This window comes from Phaethon aethereus, assembly GCF_964289735.1.
Source record: "Phaethon aethereus genome assembly, chromosome: 2".
Classification (NCBI taxonomy): domain Eukaryota; kingdom Metazoa; phylum Chordata; class Aves; order Phaethontiformes; family Phaethontidae; genus Phaethon; species Phaethon aethereus.
Window position 1 is genome coordinate 2,559,898 of NC_138582.1, and position 20,277 is coordinate 2,580,174.

The 20,277-nt window shown below is 47.1% G+C and overlaps 1 protein-coding gene across 1 annotated transcript in view; it reads right to left on the reverse strand.

Annotated features, from left to right (window-relative positions):
• ADGRB1 (adhesion G protein-coupled receptor B1) overlaps positions 1 to 20,277 on the reverse strand; it is a gene marked incomplete at its 3' end in the record, with an annotated part of 218,255 nt that overhangs the window by 90,372 nt on the left and 107,606 nt on the right. The gene's annotated exons all lie outside the window — the stretch shown is intronic.

Here is a 20,277-nt window from a genome sequence, read left to right on the forward strand (position 1 = left end):
CCCACGTATAACTGTGTAGCCTTGTCCCACACACCCACTATGTGGATGCATAACCGTACAGCCCTGCCCCACATATCCCATATATACCTCCCTAACCCTATAGCTCTGTCCCACACACCCCCTACATGGATTCATAACCATATAGCCCTGTGACATACACCCCATATAAGGATGCATAACCTTATAGCCCTGTCCCACATATCCCATACACACTTCCGTAACCCTATAGCCTTGTCCCACATATCTCATACAGACTTCCCTAACGCTATAGCCCTGTCCCACACATCTACTAAGTGGATGCATAACCTATAGCCCCGTCCCACATATCGCAAATACACTTCCCTAACTCGATAACCCTGTGCCACGTATCCCATAGATGGATGCATAACCTTATGGCCTTGATCCACACACCCACTATGTGGATGCATAACCCTATAGCCCTGTGACGTACACCCCATATACAGATAAATAATCCTTTAGCCCAGTCCTATGCAACCCAAATACACTTCCCTAACCCTATAGCCCTGTCCCATATATCTCATGCACAGAGGCATAGACCTGTCACACAGACCTGATATATACCTCGCTTCCCCCATAGCCCCATCCCACAACCCATATGCCCCCCTGAACCCCTGCCCTACACCCCTTATAAACATGACCCCCATCTTGCCCCCCCCATATAGACCTCCCCCAGCCACATGATCCCCACAGGGGAGCGCACCCCTCCTCCCCACTAGTTACCCCGATACGTGACTCCACTCCTCATCCACACCTTTCCCCTCCACCACCACCCACAATTACTCCACAGACACCAGCCCCTCCACGCTCCCCACCTTAGCCATCCCTCTCCCCTCCCCTCTCCCCCTGCCCAGGTCTCTGGGACCAGGGTCTCCATAGACCATGGCAGCACCCCCCAAACCTCCCCTGTGCCCCAAGAGCTCCGGGCAGGACAGGAATATCCTTGCCTCATGGTCAGAGGGACCTCAAGAGACCGAAGGGACAGAGTCCTGCTTTCTCACAGCATCCTTTCAGGCTGGAAGAGCAGCAGAATGGGGAAGGGGTTGTGGGTGGGAAAGGCTCTGTGTGAAGTTGGTCATTGTCCCGCAGGTGGGATGGTTTCATAGGGAAAAGTCACTGCAGCCCTATCTCCATGTGAGCACTTCAGGGCTGAGCCAGGAAAAGGACAATCTCATGCTCTGCCTCGTGTGCTGAGGCACAGTCATCACCCAAAAAAAGTACAGTCATTTTCTACCCATTGCTTCTGAGTTTTGTCCAGACCGCTCTCCTGAAACGCGGTCACATACGGGGTGCTGACGCATAGAGTGAGCGCAAAAATGCAATGGATGGGGGGAAAGTCAGGTTCCACGCGGTTAACCTGGGCTTCACTGGAGCCTGGGACAGGATGTAGAGGCAGAGCAAAAGGGCTATATGCCTTCACTGGAGGAACACGGGTGTAAGATGTCCCCTCTCCACATCTGAGCATCCTCAGAGGAAGGGACCTAGGCAAGAATGCCGGCAGCAAGCTTGAGGCAGCTCCAGATGGAGCCGAGCTGCTCAGCAGCCTTGGGTGTATCACAGATGGCCTGGACTCCTCCATACTGCTGACTCCAGCAGACCTGCCTGGAGTGGCAGAGAAGGTTTTTTTGCAGGTCTCGACTCCACGCACACACGTTCCTCACGCAACGAGACAGAGCCTCCTTCCACCTCCCCAACCACCCTGCAAGGAAGCGGAAAGAACGGGCCGGGTACCAACAGGGAAACAGAGCGTCAACACATGCTGTTTCTTCTGTTGTGATTATCTCCTCAGACCCAGTATAACATGTGACACTGAATTATCCTCGTTTCGGATTAAAGCATGTTTCATAGTTTAAAAAAAAAAAAAAAAGCCGAACTAATTTTACTATAGAAGTCATCAGCAACACACAATCCAGAAGAGGGGTTTTTTTTTCTAGCACCCACCCAGGTCTTTCTGGACCCTTCTGCATGTCCATCCAGCTGATGGGACATAGATCTGTCTGCCCTGGATAGTCGGGTCTTCACACGATCTTTACTGAGCTAAATCACATCATGTCTTAGAGACTCCCAGGATCAGGCATCGTTCTGGTCTCTTCCACGCACCTTCTGCAATTCCCCAACACCCTTCTTGGAATGGACTGAAAGATCCAAGGCCAATCTGAGAGGGAATAGGAATTCTGTACCCTCCCCTATATGTACCACCTATATTTCGAAGAACTGCATTAACCAGTCGTTCCATTTATCCACTGTCACCAAGGCAAATGCCTTACTTATGATGTGTACAAATAATGACAACACCAACCAGTTATGCATTGTCACAGAATTCGGCTTGACAAGATTTGTTTTCCACAAGTTGATTGCTATTATTTTCTATGTTTTAATGAGTATGTTATTATTCAATTATAATCATAATATTACCCACAATCCCCTAATTTTTGGATCCCGTATCAGATGGTGTGTTACTGCGCCTAAGACAGATGTGAAGCGAACGACTCCGGAGTGAGGCTGTTGTGCTTGCAGACACGTGCTCCTCTCTCCAGATTTTGGGAACACTTCCACCCTTCATTTACTAAAGAGCAATGATCCCCAATTAGCCTTAGCCTGCTCTTTTAAAACTCTTGCATGCAAAATTACTCTGTCTTGTTTCTCTTCAAAATGTCTTACTTTATTAGATGATGTATAGCATGTTTTCTAACTGCTGGTGTAATGAAAAATATTTCATTAGCCTGGGATGTGGATTAAGTAACCAGGCTCTCTTCCAGCTACAGAATACAGGCATTTATTGAAATTTCTGCATTATTATAAATAAATCTGTCATTTCTAGCTAGTAACAAACCAATACCATTAGGATTTATTTTGGTTTCAGTAGAGTCTAAATTTTCCTTTTTATTCATTTTAACCATCCTGAACAATGAAATTCTTACATCTTTTTTTTTCTCTTATCTTTTTCAAGCTTTTAATTTGTATTACTTGCTTTCAATTTATCCTTTGTCCATATCTCTGCAACAGCTTTTACTTTCCCTCTAAAACAGACTGTTGTTGTGTTTTGTAGATATTGGTTTATTTGTCTTTGCTTGGGGGGGTTTCTTTCGTTCAATTAGAGTTTTTTCAGTGCTCTGGTTATCTTTTTCATTTAGGGTTTGTGGATATCTAGAAAAGTGCTCTTAAAATTATCTTTAATTATCTTTAACTATTACTTTAACTAATTATCTTTAACTTTTTCTGTTTAAGCAGGCTTTTATAACAGACATGCTTAAAGCTATCATTCTTAAAGCATCAAATATGTGTACATTGACACACACGTACACCCCCTGCCCCCAAGCAATTTGAACTCTCTTGAAATGTGTGAATACAATTGCCTTAACATCACTTTCAATCCCGAAGCTCGGTTTTACTCATTTACCAGCTTCCAGAGTAAACTAGGACAGATCTGGGCCACCCATCAACAGAAGTAACCTCATTCAAGAGAAAAAAAAAGCAAAAAAAAAAAAAAAAGCAAAAGAAATCAGAAAACCTACCAAAACAGGAAACCCCAGGGAAGGTATCAGAAAACAAGTAACGTTCCCTAGATGCTGCGCCTGGTCTCACACTCTCATGGCAGAAAGGTTGACGATACGGCAGTGAATGCAATATCAAAATAAAGTCTATCCAGGGCCAAAGCCACGCTTGGCACGGTCCGATATCCATTTCTAGATGCACATACAGAAAGAGCGCATAGCAATATCCAGGCAAAAAAATAAAAATAGATTGTAATAACTGCCCTTTGCTCTTATAAGACCTGGTCTGATGCCTGCTTACTTATCCTGTTGGATTCAAAGCAATCAATTGGATCGAAGCCATCCAGTTTTTGCTTTAAAAGCTGCTGTAAATCACATAAGGGATGCGTGCTGTCGGACGTGCTAAGTCAGAAACTTGGTGTAAATCACATCAGAAAAAGTCCAACTGTGCCACTTATTAGAAAATTAAAACCTGGCCCTTATTATTAGCAGTGATTATTAATTGATTATTGCCAGTTATTAAACTACTCGGAATATTCAAATGCTGGCTGTTCCAAAGAGCATGTCCATTCCTCTGGTTTTAAGCTCATCAGAAGAATAACTCTTCTCTCATCACCTCCTTCCTCTTTGCAAATCTGCTTACTTACCTATTTGCTTTGCCCTGGAACCCTTCTGATACAAACACCTCTGCACCCTTGTGGGATGTGGCTTGGACCTGGGTTGGGGGAACATATTTGCGGGTAGGAGGACATGCCAGAAGAGTCACCAGCCTCTTTTCACTGTCTATATGTTACCTTGTGGGAAGAGGCAGGCTAAGCTCAGTCTTCAGAGCTGAGTGAAAGGTTTCTTGGGCATTGCACCATCACAAGGGCTAGCTGATACACCATCTAAAGGTGTGCTCATTGCGTCACTCATGGCCCTCAGGTGAGGTGCCAGCATGGGCTTATTCCCAGTGTGGACCTGACGTTCTGAACCTTCAGTCAAGCCTGGCTTCTGGATTCAGCCTGTGTTTCTTTATTTTAAAATTAATTTCAGTCCACATGGTTGCTGAGAAACTCCTAAAAACGCATGATGCAGTTGCAAGTGGAAGGCTTCAAAATCACAGCTGTACTGATGTGAAATTTTGTGAATAATGCCAGTCTTGTGATTTTGGGTGGTCCCATTCATGGCTTCTGAATGTTTGAGCCTGTCCGGCAACATCTGCTACAGCTGACACATTCAACACCACTGGGAGAGTTCTAATAGGATCTCTCCGTGGTCCAGGGAATCACATCTGAGGGAGTTTCGGGCTTGTTGGATGCAGACAGGACCCTGCCCAGACAAGGGTGTGGAGGTTCACCCAGCATGTATGTCCAAAAGCCTCATAGTTCAGGGCAAACTTCGAATCCTCAACAATTCGATCACTGAATTCTGTAATAGAAAGATTATTTCACTGGGACCTGTTCAAATCACAAAACAGGGGTATTACAAAAAGGACACGCTGGTGTTTGACTGTAAAATACTTTCATCATGGACCTGATTAAAAGCTGTAGAAGAAAATGGGATATTAATGTACAGGTCCATAAGGGGAGGTACATGTGTGTATTTGTGTGTGCGTGCTTGCAGGTACAGGCTTCATCTCTAGGTCAGCACTGAGCCTTTGGCTTCTCAGCAAAACCTTTGATTTTGCAGAAAAGTACACTGGGTTTGTAATGGAAAACCCATGCTCACAGCTCGGTGGCAAAGAAAAAGAGCAGAATTTGAGTTATTCACAAATATTGAATCCAGGTGCACTAATAAGGAAGCAGAATTATTTCCAGGCGATCTCAAGAGGGGAGGGAAGAAAGAGGAACTCTACTAAAGGGAAAATGTGGGCAGAATATTAGAGAACAGTGTAGTCAGACTGCTTACAAGCCAGGCAAAGAGGACTTGTAGAAATCCCTAAACCAGACCGGCGTAAAAAACAATGTACTAGAAGGGTTAGCAGGAAACCTGACAAGTTGATTCTGTCTCTAATGTCTATGGTCTGTGGTTATCTCCAGTGTAATTCCAATGATGTTCCACAAGAAAATGTTTCACCATATGTTACAACATGACTATGAACATTATTTGAGCACATGACGGGAAAAAGCAATTAAGCGCTGTCTTGTAGATTTAAATAGGAGCTAAGCACATGCTTAAGGACCTGCTTAAATAGAAACGCTGCTCTGAATAGGAATTTGCACAAACAGAGAGCCTTTGCTGTGGGAAGAGGCATGGATCAGAAGGAGATTTTAAAAACGGGGTATTATATTTGAGACTTAAATAATGTGAATGATTTCCAGAGGTTTCTTCCAACCTCAATGATTCTGAGACTCTCTGATACTTCTTGCTTCACATGGGCAGTTCCCCTCTCGCTAACCAGGCAGGTCATGCAAGTGCTTGGCACAGGTCCAGCTGGCAGATTGATTATTAATTTGGAGAATGAACCAGAGATGAAGTCAAAGTTAATCCTTTTTGTGGGATTCCCAAAAGCAATTTTCATTTCCAGCCAAAGTCTGCCCCAGAGCGCCTTTCAAACACTTTGGCTTTGCACAATAGCTCGGGACAAAAAATGTACAATCATTTTTCTGCAGCAAGTGTGTCAGAGTCACCATTTCTGCAGGACCTTAGGGCTGGATTAAAAAGTGGATGGTTCCCGGGAAAAAGGGACATGAAAAGGTTTGCACATTTTGAAAAAAATGGCTGATTAAAAAAAAATAAATCTTTGGTTGGCTGCTCAAACAGTCACAAAGGATCTCAAGCCATATAGGTAAGCACTGAAATTAATTAAACACTAAGCTAAATATGGGCTACAATCAATCTTTAAAACTCTAGATGTTTGGGAAGTTTTGGACACTGTCAGTGCCAAAGCAGTAATCGTGTTTTGGTTAGTTTAGACCTCCTAAGAACTGAATAAAAGCCTCAGAACTGCTTCACAAGGGTCATCCTATTATCCAAGAGATAATTTTGCCTTTCTGTGATCAATCCACTGATTCAAAGCCAGGCTGAGCTCTCAGTTATGCTACTGAAAACCCTGCGAGACATCTCACACATCCAGCAAGTCAATCGAGGCTTACTGGAGCAAAACCTGTCCTCCTAGAAAAATCACGCGCTTCTGCATCTCTGAGTTTGAAGTGTAGCACCAGTTTGGTGACATCCATGTAACCCAGTCTGAAAACCAACACCTCGATGCAATAACCGATGGCACAGCACTTTTTCTACATGCATTTCAAAGAAATCAACTGTCGTCATCCTCATTTAGCTCGCAGCTCAGAAAGCCAACCGTGTCCTGGGCTGCACCCAAAGCCACATGGCCAGCGGGGTGAGGGAGGGGATTCTGCCCCTCTGCCCCGCTCTGGGGAGACCCCCCTGCAGTGCTGCGTCCAGCTCTGGAGCCCTCGGCACAGGAGAGACACGGACCTGCTGGAGCGGGGCCAGAGGAGGCCCCAGCAACGCTCCGAGGGCTGGAACAGCTCTGCTGGGAGGACAGGCTGGGAGAGCTGGGGGGGCTCAGCCTGGAGCAGAGAAGGCTCCGGGGAGACCTTCCTGCAGCTGCCAGGGCTGAGAGGGGCTGAGGAGAAAGGTGGGGACAGATGTTTTATCAGGGCCTGTAGCAATAGGACAAGGGGTGATGGTTTTAAGCTAAAAGAGGGCAGATTTAGACTAGATCTAAGGAAGAAAATTTTGACAATGAGGGTGGTGAAACCCTGGCCCAGGTTGCCCAGAGAGGTGGGAGATGCCTCATCCTTGGAAATGTTCCAGGTCAGGCTGGATGAGGCTCCGAGCAACCTGCTGTGGTTGAAGGTGTCCCTGCTCATGGCAGGGGGTTGGACTAGGTGACTTTTAAAGGTGCCTTCCAACCCAAACTATTCTATGCTTCTATGATAAGTAAACTGAGGCACACAAAGAGACGCGAATGCATACAGTCCTGTAAGAAGGCACTAACGGAGTTCTGGTCCTTGGAGTAAGCAATCACTCCTGAAACTACTGAGCAACATTGCCTCGCAGTCAATAAGTGCATCCATACATCCTTTGGCTAGGTTCTCTGGTTTCTTCACAGAAAGAAAACAGAAAAAAAGGTCTCTGGAGCCACTGTAAAACTTCATGCTCAACTGCTGAGATCGCTCTGTCTCCTTATGAGTTTTGTTTGGCACTGATGCCCCTTTTTTCACCTCTACCCTGACAACACAGACCTGGCACTGAACAAAACAATTTTCTGTTGGTAGGAAAGAATCAATAATCAGATTAGCAACTATTATTAAATTATCTCTTTAGAAAAAACAATGAAAATGGAAAGAAGGGGGGAAAAAAGCCTACTATTGATCCAGTTGCTTGGTGCAAGGAAAATGAAACCAAAGAAAGAATTTTTATTTTTTCAGAGGCCCCTAATTCCAGGTGTTTTCAGTTGGTTTACTTCAGAACTCACAGAGGCAAGATTAAGACAATGGCTATTTAAGAAAAGATTCATAACCTATGGGAAATGAGGGATATTTGGGATTTTTTCCAGGTGCTTTTCTTTTTGTGCGTGTGGGGAGGGAGGGACAGGAAAAGAAAGTTATAAGGAGGTTAGAAGCAAGAACTTTTCCCAGATGTGAATTTATAATCAGGGCTAACTGAATTGGAGCGTTTTGCAGGGGACGAGGTTACTTACTATCTGCAAATTAGCCCCAGAAAAAAATGAAACAGCCCATATGCAGCATCCAGTCTGAAGCCTTAATTAACATAAACAATGTTAAAATGCACAAAGAAATACACATTACCATTGAAATAAAGCATATGGCTGGCTAAATACCCGTAAGATTATCTGGAGATAATCTTTTCAGACACCATAAATACAGCTGATGCTGAGCTGTAATGACTCTCATCAGAAGGCCACACCATCCTAGAGATGAAACTCAGCACTTCCCAACATCATCAGCCTCCTGGGCTTTGGACTCTGCTGTTTAAAATCCAGAGCATGTGGTGGATAACTAATGAGCACTCTCTCCCTTTACATCCCTGTTCCACAGCTCCGGAAGAAGGTCTGAAATGAAGACATCATCTCTTGCAGGTAAAACTTGCACCATGCCCCTGGTCTCTAAAGACCTCCCTCGGTGTTCAAGGAAGGGTGGGATGGGAGAGAACTTGGCCACTGCAACAGCAATTTTCCTTGTACTTCCCTGCCCAACATCCTTCCAAAGGCTGTTGCAGGCAGATGTTTCATCAGTATGGACCCCGAGAAGGACCATTTCTGCCCCGTGTGTCCTGCCCAGTAAGCCACTGAACAATGCTCAACATGTGCCATGAATGTCCAAGTTTTGATGCAGAAGACTGCATAGAGAAGAACTGGAGAAACCAAAGACACTGCTAGTGTCCTTGGTCTTTAAAACAGGAACAAATGTGAAAATCCCTGTGACGTGTCACAACTTTCACGTTGCAAAGGAAACCAGTGCAACCGCTCCTGGTCATCGAACCTGGGGAAATATTCCTTCCTGACCCTGGTTCTAGTGTTTGCTTAATAATTACAGTTCTGATCTCTTCCACAGTATCACAGCTTACACACACAACAACAACCTACATACAACGTCAGGAATTTTGCTTGAAGTATCATGAGGGTTTGTTGGGGTTTTTTTTCTGTATAGCATATTTGAAGTCTTTTTGCCTTGTGGATTTTCTCCTTTAAAAGGATGACATTTTCAAGCTCCTCTACAGAACCTTGTGAAATAGAAACAGAAAAACCTACAGCTCCCTATAATCCCATGCCTTCATGGCTTTAATAAAAAAGAAAAATCGTTCTTAGACTTAGCTACACTGCAAATACTGGTATCATCAGGTCGGCTCACCTGTCAGTGACTGCAGAAGATGACCTTGGACTACTTTCCACATAGATCAACGTTTTATCCCTCCAAGACTTCAGCCTCTGCTTTTAAACTTGCTATAACTACCCAGAGCTAAAAGCACCATTACAGGACTTCTGGGATCCCTCCTATGTAAAAAGCCCAGGCCATACCTCCTAATCTTATTTTTGGGAAAATTTGCCCCATTGGAGCTTTCCTGTTACACCAGACTATCAGAGCAATAAATAGTTCATGAAATATCAGGATCATCTCGGGAAAAAAGTGAAAACAGGAGCTACTGTGAAAGTATTGTAAACAGAGGCTGGGAATTCCTGAAGTTGACTTTCCCAAGTGGAGGGAAGCGTACCACTGGGACAACAAGGGAATGGAAAGATGAGCAATAAGATGGCTGGTCTCATTATCATATAGGGCTCCTTTCCAACAAAGGACAAGGTGAAATCAGTGAGTGATATATCTGTATCTCTCCCACCCCTAAGTGACATTCACAGCTGCTTATCCAGGCTTTGCAGGACCGTTTTCTCCAGGGGCAGCTCCTCGCGTGTCCTTGACTGGAGCACGGAAATATTTTGGCAGGTCTCGCAAACGAAGAACGGGAGCCAGGACTGTGGTGAATGGGCTGTCATCCACTTGTTGTACCACACTGCACAACCCTCCTGAAATCACCTGCTTCAGCAAATAAGTAGAAAGAGTGTATGTTTCACCTGGATGCAAAAATGTTCAGCTTACTCTCTGAGCTTTCATGTCAGCTTTTCAGCAGTAATTTCTCAATTACCATGGGATGCCTGAGACGTTAAAGACTTGTGGTTGGCTATGCAGTCAGTTCTTCTCATGCTAGGAAGACTCAAACGGGATCACAGTCCAAAAGATCATAGAATCATGGAATCAGAGGATCATAGAATAGTTTGGGTTGGAAGGGACCTTAAAGATCACCTAGTTCCAATCCCCCTGCCATGGGCAGGGACATCTTCCATTAGATGAGGTTGCTCAGAACTCCATCCAAACTGTTCATAAACTCTTCCAGGGATGTGGCATCCACAATTTCTCTGGGTAACTTGTTCCACTGTCTCACTACCTTTATAGTGAAGGATTTCTTCCTTAGATCTAGCCTAAATCTACCCTCTTTCCATTTAAAAACGTTAGCGTTTTTCCTAGCACTACAGACCCTGCTAAAAAGTCTGTCCCCATCTTTCTTAGAAGCTCCCTTTAAGCCCTGGAAGGCTGCAATAAGATGTCCCTGGAGCCTTCTCTGCTCCAGGCTGAGCCCCCCCAGCTCTCCCAGCCTGTCCTCCCAGCAGAGCTGTTCCAGCCCTCGGAGCGTTGCTGGGGCCTCCTCTGGCCCCGCTCCAGCAGGTCCATGTCTCTGCTGTGCTGAGGGCTCCAGAGCTGGATGCAGGGTGGTCTCCCCAGAGTGGAGTAGAAGGCAAGTATCACCTCTCCCGACCTGCTGGCCACACTGGTTTTGTTGCAGGCTGGGATAGGGTTGGTTTCTGTCTGTGAGCACACGTTGCTGGGTCATGTTGAGATTCCTGTCAACCAACACCCAACACAGGTGTTTTGCTTTTCTGTTTATAAAATGGTGTGGCTCCACAGCAGGCATTAACCCGTATGTGCTCCAGGCAATCCTCTCTCTCTGCGTTTTACAACAGCCAGTCATCCTATGATCATTTCTGAGAAACTGGGAAAGTGTCCTGGTTACACAGAAAATGATACTCAGCGCACCAAAGTGATAAGCAGCAGCCTTGTCATATGTGCTGAAAATATTCCAGGGAAAATCCTCAGAGGAACCAAGCGCATTAGCAGAGTACACCGTTTTCTACGCCTGGACATCATGGTCCCATGCTCAAGTCTCTTGGGAAAGGAGGTTTGGGAAGAATGGGGAAACAAGGTAGTAAATGCTTCTGCAGATGCCAAACTAAATGTAAGACATTGCAGCCAGCAGTGAACAAGCTGTAAATGCTCCCTTTGGCTAGTCAAGGATGTACAAATGCACTTGGTTTAAAGGCAGGGAGAGCGATAGAAACACCTGGTAAGAGGTGCCTCGCATCCTCTTCAGGGGATGGTCAGGCTGCCTCAGCCATGGCAGCATCTACCTCTTGTTTGCAGTTCAGCACTTCCATCTTCCTACATGACCCCAATGGAGCCTAGCAGGATTCGGAGCTCTCTGCCAAGCCCTCAGCCAGAGCTCAGGGGAGCAGAAGGATGGTTAGCTGGCATGGAGAGACGACCGCAACCGTCATCCCATGGCTGTTCACACCAAACCCTGGCAATGGCAGGGCAGCAGGCTTGCCTCTGTGTGTCCAGCTGGGCTTCTTAAACATTGGTCTGGTGCGTGGGACTGAAAGGAAAGAGGAGGATGAAAGTGTATTATTAGCTCTGAACTAAAAGCCTGCAAAACCCAGCTCTGGTCCAGAGCCCCTGTCACTTCTGCACCCTTTTTTTCAGTCTCCCCTTCTCTGAAATGGCCCTAGAAGTCTTGATGCTCTTCCCAACTTTTCATGGCAAAGTCAGGGACAGAGACACAGACTCCCTCTTGTCTACCTATAAGCAGCACTTTGCAAAACAGCAAACAAACGCTGCTGCCGATGTCCCAACCCTGTCTTGAAGAGCACAGGAGGCCCCAGGGCCAGTTTGGGAAGAAGGATGGTTCTCTCACCACCAAAACTCTAGCTCCAGGGTATGGTGCTTCTCAGAAACCTAAATCAGAAAATTTTAATGGCTGAGCTCAGGGCTAGCAGATAAAGAGACAAAGAAAAATAAATCAGGGAGATGACAGAGGGGCTGGGAATAGGAGGAGGTAGCAGACGGTAAAAGAAATTAAATCAAGAAGCCAAATTAAGGTGCTGCAGGCAAAGATGAAGATACTGGATTAAAGATTAACCGTAACCAAGAGGGAGATGCAGTCCTTTAAAGGTACAAATTGCTTCAATGCACTCAGCGAAACCCCCACAAACCTCCTAAGAATAAAGTCCTCACAGATGCAACTGGATAACAGTTACAGATATATCTGGGCCTGGGAACTCTGGATAGGTTCATGCTCCAGTGTTTCCAGCTGGGAAGGGGCATTAAAAGCAGAGCAAAGTCAATCAGCCTAAAAAATGGAAAGCGATGTGCTGACTGAAGCAAAGGGGAGGGGGTGCAAGAAATCTTCTGAGAAGGGCTTGGCACTGTACAAACAAAATCTGGGGGTATTTTGAAAACATTTTGAATCCAGGGGAGGAGCTGCTGAGGCCTTTGGGGCTGTCTTCCTACTCCATCTCTTGCCAAGTAACTCCAAAGGAATGGTGGGCGAGCTCGAAGTGGAAGCGCATCTTTCACACCTGCTTCTTTGCACGAAAGCTCAGCAAACGTCCCCATCGAACTGCAAACAGGTGAAGCAGGTCACCCTTCGGCTCAGCCACTGGGCACAGGAGATTCTTGTCCCATCACGGCACATTATGTGTTTGCACCATTTCACATCCCCGCTCCGGGACTGCCGGGAGAAAGGTCACTTATGCATTGCCACCTCCTTTTAGCACAGGCAACTCACATTTTGCCCTGGAGCATCTAAGACCCTGTTTTCATAAGTGCAAGGAGGAGGGTGAAGGAACTGGAGGAGGTCATGGGATTAACATTTTTTTTAAATCCTGAATTATTTTTATCATGTCTTTCGAACATACTAATAAGGTTCTCCCAGGCAATACAACCTTGGTAGCGGCTGTACAGACCACAGTAACAGCAGGTTACTGCTGGCTGTGTTAGCCTGTCTGTTATGGTCCAGCCTTGCTCCTCGGACAGACAGACAGGGCTTTGAGCCTTGCCCATATTGGCACAATTATCCCATCAGCAGAACCTCAGGGAAACACCAAAATCAAAATCAAGACCCACTTCAAGCCTACAACTGTACATCCGCGGGCTCTGAATCAGGCCCAAGGAGCGATCAGGAGTTCAGAGCACCAAGTGATAGTAGTAAGACGTGGGCACACACACGCATGCACACAAGGATGCTACTCTGCAGACCAGGAGGTTTAGTCAGCGTGAGTTCAGCTAGCTGCACTTTTTTCTCTGCCAGTGCTTTCTTTCGCTCCTTCCTTTCCCTTTGGTCTCCTTTTTTTTTTTGCGCTCTGCAAAATGAGCATTTCATGGAAGTGGAGCAGCCAAGAGAAGCGGAGCTGACAGCCCCTTGAATGGGGGGGTTGCCAGCCTTTTTCCCGGTTCAAATGTCGGAAAGCATTCTCTGCCCGTTCCTGAAGGTCATCTGGACCCTGGTTCAGGAATGCTGCATCGCTGCTCACCGCCTCATCATTATTCTGCATCTATAGCCGCTATAGATGTCCTTTCACGTTAGGTTGTTACAGGTTTTGGGCAGGAGGAGGTAAATAAAATATAAAGTAAACCACAAAATCCCACCCTGGTGGGACCTGTGTGATATCTGACTTGACTTACGTGGGTGTATAAAGGAATCTACTAGAGGGTTTGCTTCGGATTTACATTAGCAGAAGAGGAGAAACCTCTGGGAAATAAAGGTGATGCTAATGCAATGAGGGGGCTGGTGCACTGGTGGCTAAATAAATGCTAATAATAAATGCTGATGTTTAAGATCGTGCTGCCCCTCTCCTTGAAGAACCTGTTCCCAGCCCTTCTCCGTGCTGATCAGAGGGTTTCTCACCGGGGGTCGGTGTAAAGAGCTCCCTGGTGGGCAGGACCCCGATCAATCAGGGGGAGAGGGTGAGACCCCCCCAGCGGGGCTGCACAGCCCAGCTGGGAGCAGAGCAGCGAGGCGGCTGGATGCATCGATCCCTTTCAGCCCCGAGCTGGCAACGGTACCTTGTCACAATTCGACGTGCATGACAGGAGCGAGGGTGCAGGGATGCAGAAAGCCGCTGACAGCAAAGCTCAGGATCGTAGTGAAACTCGTGAGCAGTGGAGCAAACTTCCCTCCTCCAGCCTGCTGAAAGCCTGGCTGGACCGGCAGGAGGTTGAAACACAAATCAAGCTCCAGACCTGCAAAGCTGGCAGAGGTTTTCTTACTGGAAGGTTTCCCCACCGTGCAAGCCCGATGGTTTTATGTGGACAGCCTGACTGTTGTCAGGTCTGCTCTAATTCCTACTTTCCCCTGCCGATGGATCTGGCTGGGAGAAAAGAAATGCCTGACCCTCAGACACAGCACCCCAGCATTTTGCAAAGAGCAGGAATACGGAGCAGGTGCTGTGCGGAGCGACACGGAGCCGCCTCTGCTTTTCTCAGGAAAGCAGGTCACGAGGGAGGAGGGGGAGTCATTTTCCCAGCTTTGCTGCTGAAAATGTATTTAACCAAAGCTACGCTGGTAACCAAACACTCTGCCAGTCCCTGGAATGCATGCAAAGAGGGATTGCTATCAAAACCTTTTAAACCCACTTTCCGCTAATGAAAATGGCTTTCAGAGACACAGACTGGTGGAAACCTCTCTCCTCCCAGCAACATTTCTTCATTAAGCTCTCTCCTCCCTCCTCCCCATCCTACCATGTCTCTGTATATCTAGACAGCACAAGGGGCAGAATGCTCCACAAGAAACCCAGATAGCAGACTTGATCTCACACCTCCAGCAACACCAACCATCTTGTCCAAATTGGACAGATGTTGCAGCATCTGTGCTAACTTGCCCTGAAATGTCTGATGTATTTCGTGTGCTGAAGTTAAGATGAGTTGCAGTGACAGGTTTTGGAGGGACTCAAAGAGTATTCACCCAACAGGGAGTTTCTGACTTCCCACTTAATAGGAAGACATAGAAATACTCCTCAGCTAATTAAAAACCTGCCAATTATGAGGCAGCGCAAACGATGACTGTGCTGGCTAAAGCAATTTGTACCGAAAAATATCTGTGCTGTCCTGTCTGTGGTTTCCAGCATGGGGAACGGCCTTTATTGCAGAGATTGCTGATCGCACAGCAGAAGGCAGAGTCCTAGGGGTGAACTGTCCTTTTCTCCTGTTGATCCATCCGCCCCGACCTGCCCAGCAGTAATACGCATGCACGCCAGTGCCAAACACATCTATCATTGCCTTCTCCTTTGGCAGACTGATCACTAAAGCCCTGCTTCCGCACCTCCTGCAGACCTGTGCAGATACCTGGGGCTCCAGTTCCATGCTAGAAACGTCCTTGCAGAGTTTGAACCAGCTCCTGATAGTCAAAGGCACCGACTTGTGAGATTCAGCCTTCCACAGGTCCTGGAGGCAGCAGGATTGGGTCTGCAGCTCCCAAGCTGGGGAACTCAGACGTCCCCCTGAGACTCACTGAGGTCTCAGGTGTTAAACCAATAACAACAAAATGCATTCGACCCTCCTGGTACTCTTTTTTCTCAAGGCCCAGGAGAGGGAAGGAACATGGGAATAAGCCAGCTTAGTATCACCGCTGCAGATGAAATGCAGAATTCCAGCAGGAAGCTTTTATCCTCTGGCTCAGCCGAGCTGCGCATTGCCAGGGTGTTGTCTCCAAAAGCCAGGCTGGCACCTGGAGCCAGGAGTCTCAAAAGGAGTTGGTCATCCTGGGATTGCAGAGGGTGAATAAAGGGGGATTCCTGCTGCTGCAGGGAAGGTGGGGAGAGGGGAATATCCAGACGAGAGAAGCAAATGAGCATTGGCAACAGCAATAGGAGTTGTTCAGCTTTAAGGAATAAACAGCAGAGATTTTGCAGAGGAGGAACTTTCTGGAGGCATTGGGGAAAAAGAATCAAGTTGGGGAGAGAGAGTCTGGAGATCAAAGGGTGTCCAAGTGTGTGCACATGTGTGTAGAGGGGATGAGGTTGATCAGGACATTTAGTCTTACACTCAGGGGTCCTGGAGGTAAAAAAGGATTGGAAAGCACAGTGCTAAGGTGTGTGCTGGTACAGTCTCACTGTATTCTCCCCAACCTGTTCCAAAAGCCCCCACCAGCATTGCTGGCTTGTGAATCAAGGTCTTACACACACACTGAACAGCAAGTAGACAGGCAGGTTAGGATCAAAGTGATGAAGCTGCTGGTCCCAGCCTTCACCTGCCCGAGGGTAATGGAACTGAGCAGGAAAGGTACAGAATCATAGAACAGAATCATAGAATCATTAAGGTTGGAAAAGACCTTTAAGATTACCAAGTCCAACCATCACAGTGGATGTGACAGCTCCCACTCCATTCTCCTGTCTGATTTTTCTTTCTCTCCTGAGAGACGAGTGATGTCAGAGGGAAGGAGTACTGCCCACAAGCTGGGGTCTCCCTGGCCACCTCTTCTGATAGCTTTCCTGGGAGGGGGGCCAGGAGAACAAAAGTGCTCCTTGCGAGTCCTGTGTTCAGGGGACCAGAGAGCAGGTCCCCACGTGGCTCCAGCTTCAGAGTAGCAGAAATGTTCTGCGAGTTACTGTCAGTTTTGCTGCATTTTGAAACGATCTTAACGATGAAAGCCTCAAAAGCGAAGTGACACTTGTCATTTGACCAGCAGTGCTTTCTCCTAGCTTTTCTGTTCACCAAAACTCTCCTAAATCATGAATCCGGGTAAAGGTAAAAGTTAAGAAACTTCAGAACTGTAATTGACCTAGAAAAGGAGTTTTTTGTTCAGTTCTAGTTGCAATAACAACACGTTGAAGGCTGTGAAATACTCAGGCATGACAGCAATAGGAGTCGTGTAAGTCCTGTTTCACAGACTGCAGCAACAGCTCTTTACTGCTGCCGAAGATGTAACAGGCAGGACAAATCTCAGCTGCTTTCCAGATCCCAGGAGGAGCTGTCAGAGCTGGCAATTAGCAAAAACATCTTTTGCACTTGTAAACTGAATGAATTGGGTGGAAATGAACTGGGAAGCAGGGAAATGCCCAGTGCCGTGATGCCATTTCTAACAACACTTCAGAGATGCCGACGCCTGACTGGAGGGAAATGCAGCAGCCTCCAAGAAGTGGCAGTGGAGGTGGGGATTTCTTTTTATAGCTACATTAAAAAAAAAAAAATTGTCCCATAAACACAATAATCCTGAGAACACAGTGATGGGATGCACCTCCCCACCATTTCAGACTGCACGTTAGGAAACATTTCTTTACACACAGGGTGGTAAAACCCTGCTACAGGCTTTCTAGAGAGCTGGTCAATGCCCCATGACTGTCAGTGTTTAAGAGGCATTTGGACAATGCCCTTAATAACTTTTGGACAGCTCTGAAGTGGACTAGATGATTGTTGTAGGTCCCTGCTAACTGAAAATATTCTATTCTATTCTATTCTATTCTATTCTATTCTATTCTATTCTATTCTATTCTATTCTATTCTATTCTATTCTATTCTATTCTATTCTATTCTATTCTATTCTATTCATCACCTCCATACCATTTCTTGTGTGGGCATGGGTGTTTCCTGTGTGTCTGCTCCGTCATGCTGAGCCAATGCCAGTTCTGAGCTGCAGGTTGTTTCCTCCCCTGCCCGGTTCGAAGAGTCTCAGTCAAAGCACATTCAATCTCCCCCCTCACCCTAAGTTGTTTCTCTTGGGGGTGGACAGCAGATTCTCTCCTGGGACTGATCAATGCAACTTTAATGACTACAAAGATGCTAAGGCTGCAATACAACCACAGCTGCGTGTGTGCTACATGCTTTCCTATCACTGCACTCAAGTTGGCTCCCTATGTGCTGGCATGTGCAAATTACACACCTTCAACATCAAAAATCCCTTCCCTCCCGGTAACCTTGCAGCTGAAGGATGATTTTCCCAGCCAGGACCCGGATCCTGCAGTAACATTACACACAGGGAGCTCCCTTCTCTCTCCTTGCTTCGCCATGTGTGCAGCAGCTCTGGAGACACGTTTTTCTTGAAGCTGCCTGGATTTTAGGTATGTGCATGGCAGGGCTCTGCCTCGCTCATCACTGCCGGTAACTAAACAGGCCCTTGGCACATGCTGTTAAATGTCAGCAAACTCTCCAGCATAGTTTTGACTGATGCGTGGGACACATGGACTGGAAAGGGTCTGCCTGAACACACCAAACTTCCCAACAGCAGTGATACATTACTGCAGCGTTCACGCGGGGCCATGTGGAAAAGAAAAGAGGATTATACCCCAGCTGACAGCCAAAAGACCTGCAAACAGCCCTTTGCGGCACTTGTGTCCCAGCCTCAGCTTAAGGTTGAGATAGGAAAAAAAATCACATGCATATTAACAATCCCTGGGCCAAATCCTGTGGAGTGCCCTTGAAGCGGTCAGGAGCCTTACTGAGGTTTGAAGGATGTTTAGCACTCCTTAAGATTTGACATCTGAGCTTAAACTATCATTAAATAAATAATACCCACAGCTAAAAAAAGAGCAGCGTTCTCCTGGATCCTCGCCGCCTCTGGGCTCCTGTTCTCCCAGTACGTAGCTAACTTTTATTCAGAGCCACCAGCACGGCCATAAGAGAGGACAAGGAGATCTGAGTTGTGGCTCAGCTCTGCTCCTCCTTGGTGACAGCAGAAAAATCACTCCCTCGGTTTCTCCTTCCCCATCCTCAAATGACAGCAGTCAGGGTTTTGAGGACAGCCCATACCTCAACGGCACCATTATGACCCTCTCCGATTTTGTCCCCTTGGCTAGCTGGTGGTAGGTTGGATACGTCACCAAAAGCTGAGGGGAACCAAGGTACTTGCCACCCACGTCGCTGCCTGCACTTCCATCCATGCAGAAAGACCAACTGTCCTCAAACTTGCAGAATTCACCCCAGGAAGGTCTCGGCTCTTGCTGCGTCAGGCTTGAGGCCACCCTGCCAGGCACCAGGCTCTGCTGGAGGGGGAATTTGTTCCCTGCCTCCCCGTCAGAGACAGGCAGCAACTCCCCTGCCTGACTTACCGTCCCACCAACATTGCACATGTACATTGAACCACCTTGAGAGGCAGTTCTGGCCCGAAGCAAAGGGCAGCTCCAGGAGATTAATACGCATCTTCCAAAGGGTCATTATTGTAATTGAATCAAAGTATTTGTGAAGCCCTGGGAAGGGCCTTGACAAGTCTGAAAATCATTGTACGCCACGTAATGGGGCTTTTTGACCTTGCTGCGTCGGTTATTTTTCTTTCTACAGCTCCTGACTGAGGGCTAAAATGGATCCCCATAAATCCGATAGCCAGGGCAAAGAGTATCTGTCCTCTCCGGGAGGAGAGCTTTGCCCACTGCCTTCCAGGAGGGGCTCAGCACTGCCTGCCCTGGGGGTCTGCCTGCCCCTGCTCTTCCCCCGCGAGCAGCAGGTCAGCTGCAAGACATCGGTTCTCCCTGCGGTGGGAGAAGCTGCCGTGCTCTGCCTCGAGCCGGCTGTCAGAGCGGGCTGGCTGCTGCGTGCCTTGGCTAATCTGCTCTGCCACGAGGCTGAGAGGCCACCGCTGGCGCAGGCAGCCGGGTGGGACGCACGGGCCAGCGTCCCGTGCCATCACGTGCTGGGTCTCGCAGGGGTTGCCCTGAGCGTCCCCGGCCCCATTCTGCTCCGTGAAGACTAAAATTCACGTCGCAGTGCTCGCTGCCGCTCACATGACCGAGATGTGATGGGCAAAACTGACGCGAGGTGGGCTCATCTCGCGTGGATGACCAGTTCAATCATAAACCTCACGTTTAGATAATCAGTTCTCAGTGATAAATAATAATGTTTACTTTTGCTGCTTACTATCACTTAACAGAGCTGCTTGCTCCTAGATTTCATGACATTTAGAAGAGCTGTCTGATGTTGTTAGCACAGTAGACTCGGGGAAAACTGAGGCACAAAGCTTACACTGATTTGCCCAGACACGCAGAAAGTTCATCATTAGATGAAGTCTGGATCCCAGGCACCGTGTCCTCTTTTCACTGCTAAGTTTAGCCGAACTTTTCATCTCCTAGTGTGCTGCACAAGCAGTTAGGTGAAAATGAAAACAAGTCCTTTTCTCCTCTTTAAAAATAGGGGCAAACTTTCCCCACCTTTATTCACAGCGTGCCAATTCTCAGCGCTTTCCCCCCACATCCATAAGTCCTGCC